This window comes from Echinops telfairi, unplaced genomic scaffold, assembly GCF_000313985.2.
Source record: "Echinops telfairi isolate 266 unplaced genomic scaffold, ASM31398v2 ScPeMD7_9;HRSCAF=40, whole genome shotgun sequence".
NCBI classification, from domain to species: Eukaryota; Metazoa; Chordata; class Mammalia; order Afrosoricida; family Tenrecidae; genus Echinops; species Echinops telfairi.
Window position 1 is genome coordinate 742,691 of NW_022103906.1, and position 9,808 is coordinate 752,498.

Genomic DNA, 9,808 nt, shown 5'->3' on the forward strand with positions numbered 1-9,808 from the left:
CCCACCCCACCCCCCGGAACTGTCAGTCCTGTTGTTTTCTCCTCCAGATTGTTCATCCAGCCTGTCCTATCCAGACAGGCCTGTTTGGGCCTGTGTCCTCCCTTCCTTACAGCCACTGTTGAGGACTATTGACTAAGGCTGCTGTGTGCTAGGAAAATGCATCTTGAGTGGAGACTACATCCACAGACAGCTACAATGGGTAACCTCTAGTAGTAATAGGGCAAGCTTCATGCTTCTTAGTTCAGAGTGCCTACCTCTTGCTACTCTGAAATGAACTCCCACAGAAGGTTCCCTACAGTGGAATCGGGAGATGTGTCATGTAAGTGGAAATTGCTCCATCAACCATCACAGAGCTACTGGGTTCCAGCAGATCTCTGAAAGATCCCTCTAGATAATGTCAGCCCCTCCTCATCTTAATAAGGAAAACAGTCTTCTTGTGATTCCTTGAATGGTAGTTCAGTTATAAGCAGCCCCCACAGAAGGGGAAAGGAAATCTTAGGTAACATTGGAAAACAACCAGCCAGCCTCAAAGGGGATTAGCTTACTGAGGATTTTTCAATTAAAAACATGATTGTAGATATAAAGCAGGGAAGGGAGCAATAACCAGAAACTGGAGACTATGACTCCTGCAGAGCATATTGATTAATGTGCGATTTATCATGTGCGTGGAAGTGCCCACCAGTAGAGGTTTGCTGAAGTATATTCTCTAGTGTGTTTAAGAGATATGGAAAGTGGAAATATAGATCTGGAACTTCTGCATCTTAGTTAAACAAGAAATAGAGGAGGAGCTAACACAGAGAGTGAGAAGAAATAGTAAGCAAAAGCCAAACGCCCCACCTGCTTAAAAGTTTATTAAAGGAAGTGAGGACAAAACCATAAAATCCAGGGAAAAACAAAAAAAAAATTAAGACTCTTGAAATATCCAAGACACTCACCAAAGAAAGTCACAAAAAGAATAGAAAATTGACCTGACAAAGGGAGTGCATCTAATCAAAATGACTGAACTCATGTGTGTGTAAGAGGGAGTTTTATATAAAAGAGCAATTGTATATTGAGAAAACATCCCAGCCCAGTCCAGATGAAATCCGTAAGTCCAATATTCGCACATATTTCTGATACTAGTCCATAAATTCCTCTTTAGACTCATGCAACACATGCAATGATACCAAATGCAGGAAGATGATACGTCGATGGGTGAAGTCTTATGGATCCAATGGCAGTAGAAGCATCTCCAGGACTCTGGCTTCCACCAGCATGGCTCCATGTGGCTTGTCAACTGGAATGTGTACCAGGGAGTGAGTTTCTCCTCCAGAGAAGAAGAGAGGAAGTTCCTAGACTTCTCATGAGAAGGCCACGCCCATAAGGAGGCATCAGGCTGTGACCTGATCGACAGACTAGATTCCACCCCTTCATACTTAATATCCTCAAGTTAATACGAGAATATGTAACTACCAAAACATTGTTCTTCAAATACTATCTAGAGCGCCTGCATTTTTCCCAGTTATGTGTTCTTTATAAACAGTGAATTCGCTTCCTTTTCATTCATGTAATTTTTGAAGAACTATTGTTTTTGATGAATTTTGAAAGGTGTTTCCTAAAAAGAAACAAAATGCATTGTCCTTGAAGAGCATGTAATTTTTTTTTTAAGGTTCAAATAATTTATTAGCTGTATTTGGAGAAAATATTGAAGAATTCATCTGTTCTTTGCCAATCTTATCTACTTCTTTGAGATAATGGTGATCAGAAACTTGACATGTTTTGTCATCCTATTACTCTTTTTATAGATAATGCTAATTGTACAAATCAACATGTGTGAGGTACTTAGTTTATTGTGCCAAACTGGCCGATAAACACATGTGGGATTAATTGAAGGGCAGAAAGATCAATGGCTCAGCGAGCCTTGCTTTCTTGTCTCTTGCTCTTTGACCATTAGACCAGTGTTCAGTTGCCTTGCTTGTTCTGTGCCTCAATTTGCAAGCTACACTACCTCTGGGACACCTAACCCATGGGCTGTGTCACTGCAATTTGAAATTCCTTCAAGACCTGCTTCACCACACCATTGGAATTTACACCTCTTGAGCTGGAGACTGTCACACCCTGTCATCTGACTGACTGTTGGTGACCTGCGTTGCTGTTTGCTGCCTGTGCCCGGATGGCCTGAATTGCTCTACAGAGGACTACCCGGCAGCCCACAAGACTTGAAGGACTGCCAGTGTCTCACAACTGTCTCACGGGAATGAGTTGCACTGAGTCATTTGTACTGCTTTATAATTTAATTAACTGTTTATTTCTTATGTTATACATCTATCAATCTGTATAAATATATAAAATCATTAGCATTCTGGTTTTGTTTCTCTAGAGAATCCTGTCTAACACAATGTGCCATTGGGAAACTTTTATTTTCTCTCTTTTTTTAAAAATTATTTTAGTGGGGGCTCATAGAGCTCTTTTCACAATCGACAAATCTATCCATTGTGTCAAGCACATTTGTACATATGTTGCCATCATTGTTTTCAAAGCATTTTCCTTCTACTTGAGCCCTTGGTATCAGCTCCTCATTTTTTCCCTCTTACACACACACACACACACACACACACACACACACACACACGAGTGCCTCTGGATTTGTTTCTCTGGTCAACCCGGAAAAACACAAATGTGTTTTGCTTCTATTCAGTACAGGTCTTTCAAAATTCCTCGAAATAAATAAATAAATAAATAACCCATTGTCACTGAGTTGGTTCTGACTTATACTGACCCTCTATAGGAATTATGGAGCTGTAAAACCTTATGGGAGCGAGTAGTCCCAGTTTTCTTCCACAAAACGCATGCTGACTTTGAGCAACAACCCTTATCTGACAGCATCACCAGCAGTCCCTGGAGTGCATGCAAGGATCACCAATTTTTCTTTTTATTGAAGAATACAGTAAAACGTTAAACAATTCAAGAACTAAGGGGAAGCAAAAGGAACCAGAGGAAATAAGGAAAAGACTGCAAGAACAAGTGGTGGGCCTCATAGTTAGGGTCTCAAAGATTAAAAGTAAGGTGTGAATCTTGAAATCAGTGAAGATTGCTTTATGTGATTATTTTCACATACAACACTCAACACTCATACAGTGATCTGAAGTGAGAGTAATAAATACTGATATTCCTCCAAAAATATTGGAGGCCAGAGGCAATGGAATGATAAAACTGTTAACTAGGAGAAAAAGTATCCTACAATAATGAGGGTAAAATTAAAATATCCCGAGGATTATATGAAACTACTGTTATAAAGGTGGGGGGGGGGTGATCAAGGGAGAGAGATAAAGACTTCTATACCAAATCAATGGGATAGCCTATTGTGAGGTGTTAATTTGGGTGAAATAGAAGATAATAATCCACAAGAGGGAGACCAGAAATCAGTAAAGGGGTGGAGGGTAAGCTATCGGTTTCGATGAGTAAATTAAACTATTGAATACAAACTTGATTATCTAAAAGATACCCCCCCCCACCTAATTTACAATAAAATGTTAAAGATAAAATATTCCCAGACAAGAGCGGAGAGGGTTTATATCCACCAAATTATTATCCACATAGAATATATAAATGTGAGATCTATAGTTAAAAGGAAAAATACTGAGAAAGTCATGGAAATCTATACATTTTTTAAAAGTTCCTAATAAAGATAATGCATGAGTAAGTATTATGGGGGGCAAAGTTGTTTGTTTGGGTTTTTTTTCTTAGCCAAATGGGACAGGACCACCACCTTCCATGATTCAATGTTCATGGGAACATGCTAACAAATCAACCTAGGGAGCTGATGAAGCATCAACTGGCCTGAGATAAAATTTCCACCTGAGATAAAATAGACACTTCCCCTCCTGTTCCCTGGCAAAGCTGCAGAAGCACAGCAGGCTGCAAAATATCAATTACTCCCCATTCCCGGCTCTATCCTCCCTTTTAGTCTGTGAACAGCTTGGCTGATGTATTAATGTTTCTTTGTATACACTGACATAATTGTCAACTGTCCTTTGTGTAAACTTGTCATGAGTTGCAGGCTGCATGCCAAGGAATGTATTTAAAACTGCCTCAAATAAAGTTCTGGACCCAGGAGTGTCTATGCTACAGGGCCACCCTACGCCTCAACTGCGTCTAACTTTTTCTCTTATCTATAAGTTTAACTTTGCAGATCATGCCCTCTCAATTTGTAAGAGAGCTAGACTTATTATTCTTATAAAGTATATGTTTCCAAAATAAGGTAGCCATGCTTGATAATTCTAAATAATTTGCATTTTATCTATTTTCTAGCAAATATATAAAAGGCTAGAATAAAATTGTATTACAGACCACATGCAATAAAAAGACAAAAGGCTAAAAAAAATTATAGATAATGAGAGGATTTCAAATAGCTTGTGGAAAATGGAAATGAAAGATAATGGAATTTCTCGGTGAACTTTTTGAAACTCTGTTGTACATATACAGATATAATATAGAGAGATAAATAATTTCTCAATGATACCAAAATTAAGTTGAAATTTATTATAGAATATTATATTTACAAGTTGTTAAAGGTAGTATTTAGGGTACTCATTAAGAAAATATATGAAACTGTGGTAGCAATTTTACAATGCTGCTTGATGTGATTGAACTATGGAATAATATGATGTCTGGATTAGCTCCTAATAAAATGGACTGAAAAAGAAAGAAAATATATTAAAAATGTACTCCAAATGGAAGGAGAATGGAACCAAATAGACTCACTAATATAAATCAACAAAACACAACATCAAGCACTTAACAAAGACAAAGAATGTTTAAGACACACAAAAACAATAACAAAATAGCAAAAGTAAGTCACGGCTTACCAGACTTGCTTTGAGTCAGAAAAGACTTGACAGGGCCTAACAGTAGCAACAACAAAAACAACGCTATTTAGAGACTTCAATACACCAAATTCAGTCTGGAAAGAACATCCAGAAAGACCAAGAAGACATAGACTCTGAATTACCCTCTGACACTGAAGAGCCCTCTGGATAAACCAGTAAGACTTAACAGAGATATAAAAAACACTCCACCTCAAAACATTATACATTCTTCTCCAGTGCACATGTATCATTCTCCAGGACCTAAGACATATTAGGCCATTAAGTAAATATTGATAAATTTTAAAAGATTAAAGTTATACAACAAAGTTTTCTCTTGGAACACAAGAAAATGAAGCAAGGTATTGATAACAGGGGGGAGGGGACAAACACTGGAAAATACAGAAACTTGTGGAAATTCAACAACACACTATTAAACTACCAATAGGTTGATAAATAAATCAAAAGAGTAATCACAAATCTCTTAGAGTCAAGTGAAAATGAAAGCCAACATACCAAAACTTAACGGAATCCAACAACAGTAGTATTCAAAGGGAAAGATAGCAAGAAATATTTACATGAAAAAAGGAATAAAGCTATCAAATTAATAGTCTAAAATTACATTCAAACCATGGTTAAATCTAGCAGAAAAAATTAGATAATGAAAGTCCAAGTAGAAATAAATAATGTCAAGAACAGAAGAACAATTGAGAAAATAAATTTAAAAAACAGGTGGCTTTTTGAAGTCAATAAATTTGGCAAAATTTGAACTAGACTTATAAAGAGAAAAAAGATACAGATAACCAGGATAAGTAATAAAAGAAGGCACATTACAACTGACCCAAAAGAAATAAAGTTATTGCAGAATATTATGTTGAACAATTGTACATCAACAAACTAGATAAGAGATAAGATGAACAAATTCTTCTTAGATGCACACAACATACTCAAACTGATTCAAGAAGAAATAGACATAACAAGCGAAGAAATCAAATCAGTGATCAAAACCCTCCCAACAAAAAATATCATGGAGGACTTCACTGGTGTGGTAGTTACATAATCTGTTGTCAATTTGAGACCTAGGAGTGAAGGGGGGCATTTAGCTTGTCAGTCAGGTCGCAGCTTGATGACCTCCTTTGGAGTCTCTAAGGCAGTGGTTCTCAATCTTCCAAATGCTGCGATCCTTTAATACAGTTCCTCAAGTTGTGGTGACCTCCAACCATAAAATTCATCTCATTGCTACTTCATAACTGTAATTTTGCTACTGTTATGAATCGTGATATAAATACCTGATATGCAGGATGTTTTCATTGTTACAAATTTATCTTAATTAAAGCATAGTGATTAATCACAAAATATGTAATTATGTATTGTGAAATATTTATTTCTAATTACAAATAAATGAAATTTTGTGTAGCAATCTTAATATAACAACAGTAAACTACATTGTTACCTTTTGCAACAGTATGCGTAAAAAGGCAATGTCGGTGAGAAGGTGAGATAGTGTCTTTCTCACCAGATCAGAAATTCTCTGGGCAGTCTGCAAAAGCACAACGCAGATCATCTTCCACAAGTCTACTTCTGTATTTGGACTTGATAACCAACACGCTAGAAAACCCTGTTTCACAAAGATACGTTGTTGGAAATGGAAGAAGAAGGTGCAACACAGTCTCAGACAGAACAGGATATGACTGCAAACATTTGATCCAGAATTTTGTAACTGGCATTGTAGAGAAATCAGTTCTCGCTGCATCTCTGCTAATAAGTCCAATGAACTCCTCTTGTGCTGTCTCAGGAACATCTTCAACTTTGATTGTGAATGGGCTTCTGGCAAGTGCAAATGGGGTGTGAGGCAGCTTTGGAAAATGTGATGAAATTTCATCTGCAAGCTTGTGCAAGTGTTCTTTCACAGAAATTATCATCATAATCCTTTTGTCTGATTCAATGTCATGTTCCTCAAAGAAAGCAGATAAGGTAGGAAACATGTAAATTCTATTTTCTGATGGTCTTAGGCGACCCCAGTGAAAGGGTCATTCGGCCCCCAAAGGGATCGTGATCCACAGATTGAGAACCACTGCTATGGGGTGATGAATAGCTCCCTGGAGGCAAGACACACACACACTCCCTGTGAGACATTCCTGTTGAGAAGACATGTGGATCTATAGCAGAGCCTTAGAGCTGAAAGAGCCACATGGAGACCCCTGTCAGCATTGAGATGCTTCCACTGCCACTGTATCCACAAGACTTTCCACCCACTGGCCTGTGGTCCTCCTATATTTGGCATAAATGCATGTGTTTCATGAGTCTGAAGAGGAATAGATTGGTAGTGGACCTTTGGGTTACTATCAGATTTATGGACTTGACTTGGGCTAGGATGTGTTCACACTATTTAATTGCTTTTGTATATAAAGCTTTTTCTTATACATATGTGAGTGTTTATGAATTTGTTTCTCTAGTCTACCCAGACTAACACACTGGGAATTTCTAACAAACATGTAGAGAATTGGCACTAATAATTTTTTTTGAGGTTGCCAAGGATTTTATTTTGCTTGCATCCACAATGAACACCCATGGAAGCAGTGGTCAAGAAATCAGTGTATTGCATCGGGCGTATATGTTACACACAAACGACCCAGTTATAGGGTTAAAGAGCAAAGATGTCACTTTGAGGACTAAGGTGCACCTGATCTAAGTAATGGTACTTTAAAAAAAAAAAGAAAGGCACTAATAATTTTTAAATGCTTCCAAAAGATAGAAAAAGAAAGGATGAAGTAAATGTATGAAGCAAACATAGTCCTGATACCAAAACCAGACAAAACATACAAGAAAAGAAAGCTACAGGCCAGAACAACTTACAAATAAAGTTTCAAAAATCCTCAAGTAATACAAGCAAACAACACAACAGCATATAAGAAGTTATAAACCACGACTAAATGTAACATATTTCAGGGATACAGGAATGGTTCAACATTAGAAAATCAATCAAAATAACACATCACATCAATAGCAAAACAGAAAAGAATAATACAATTATCACTATCAATTCAGAAAATGCACTTGATTGGAACAGAAGGAAAACTCCTAAGTATGACTTGAAGCATATACAAAAATGCAGCAGCCAACATTATACTTAAAGGATAAAGAAAGAAATCAGGACAAGGGTATCCCTCTTACCAATTCTACTCAATACGAATATTAGAATTCCCAGCCAGAGAATAAATCAAGAAATATAAATAAAATATATCTAGATTAGCAAATGTGGCAATTAAATTTTATGTTAACTTGAACCTGTGTGAACATGTAGGAAGTGGAGTCCAACCTATCAATCAGGTCATAGCCTGAAGATACCAACTTGGGGGTGTAGCTTATTTTATGATAGACAGTGGAAGAACTTCTCTTTCTCTCACTGGCCTTTCGCCATCCTGCTTGCTTGTATTCTGTGTCTGCCTTCAGGGGCAGCCGCCTGTGGGCCAATGATTCTGGAATTATCAACACCCTGGCATGTTCCCACCGACCTTGGATCCATTGGACTCTGAATATGTTGGCCTCTTTCCTGCTTCACTTTTCTGTGTCATTGGCCTGCTACATGAGGCTGAAGAGGACACTGGGTAGCATAGGACCCATGGACTTGGGTTGGATTGAGTTGGGCCACTTTATTGATATAAAATTACTAATTGGCATAAAGTTATTTCCTATACATAAATGAGTATCATTAGTTTTATTTCTCTAGACAGTGTAGCTTCATAACATTAGCAAAATAAAAAACAAACAAAAAAGTCACTGCCACAGAGTCAGATTCTACTTATATTGACCCTATAGGGCAGAGTAGAACTTCTCCTGGTGATTTCCTAGACTGTATCTTTTTCTGTGAGTAGAAAGTCTCATTTTTCTCCCTTGGAGTGGCTGGTGGCTTTCAACTGCTGATCTTATGGTTAGCTGCCCAAGATGTAACCCCTATGCCATTAGGGCTACTGAATGATGGAAAGAATATGCAAAGTCACTGTCAAAAAAACTGGTTAATGTTCAACCATTTCAAGAGTAGCATGTGATAAATAACCATTAGCACTAAAGGAAGAAGTCCAAGCATCACTGATAACATTAACAAAAACAAGGCTCCAGGAACTGATAGAATACCAATTGAAATGTTCAACAAGCTGATGAAGCATTGGAAGCCTTAATTGTCTGTGCCAAGAATTTGGCTGACCAACTGGAAGACATCCATAATTATAGCCATTCCAATGAAAGATGACCCAATAGAATTCAGAAATTTTTAACAATATTATTAGTATGACATGCAAATAAAATTTTGTTGAAGGTAATTCAGTAACAGCTGCATCAGTACATCAACAGGGAGCTACCAGAAATTCAAGGTTTATTCAGAATAGGATATTGGATGATGAATATTACCATTGACGTCAGATGGGTTCTGACTGAAAGCACAGCATACCAAAGAGATATTTACTTGTGTTCCATTGATTCTACAGAGGCATGAAATTGTATGGGTCTAACCAAACTATGGATAACATCAGGAATATGGGAAATCTAAAACACTTCATCATGCTTATGGATAATAAGTGGCAGTCCTTTGAATAGAATAAATGAATACAGCATAGTTGAAAATCAGGAATGGTGTGTGTAAGGGTTACTTAGCAAATAATCCTAGAAACTGGACTTTATGAAAAAGACTGTGACCTTTAGGAGTGTTTTCCAGTCCACTCTGTTGGGGCACCATGCCCTGGCCCCAAAGTCCACCTTTAGCATTCACTGGGGACCTTGCTGCTCCATTCCCTTGCTGTTCCACTGCACTCCCCCAGTGCTTTGCCTCAGTGTGGCGGGATCAGATCGGGTGCAATTCCCACACTGTGTCTCTGGTGTTGTCCCCCACAGGGCCATGGGTCAGTGAGGGCCATCATGTCCCATAGTGGGGCTGGCCATGTGGTCCTCTCTGTTACTGGCTGTTCTAA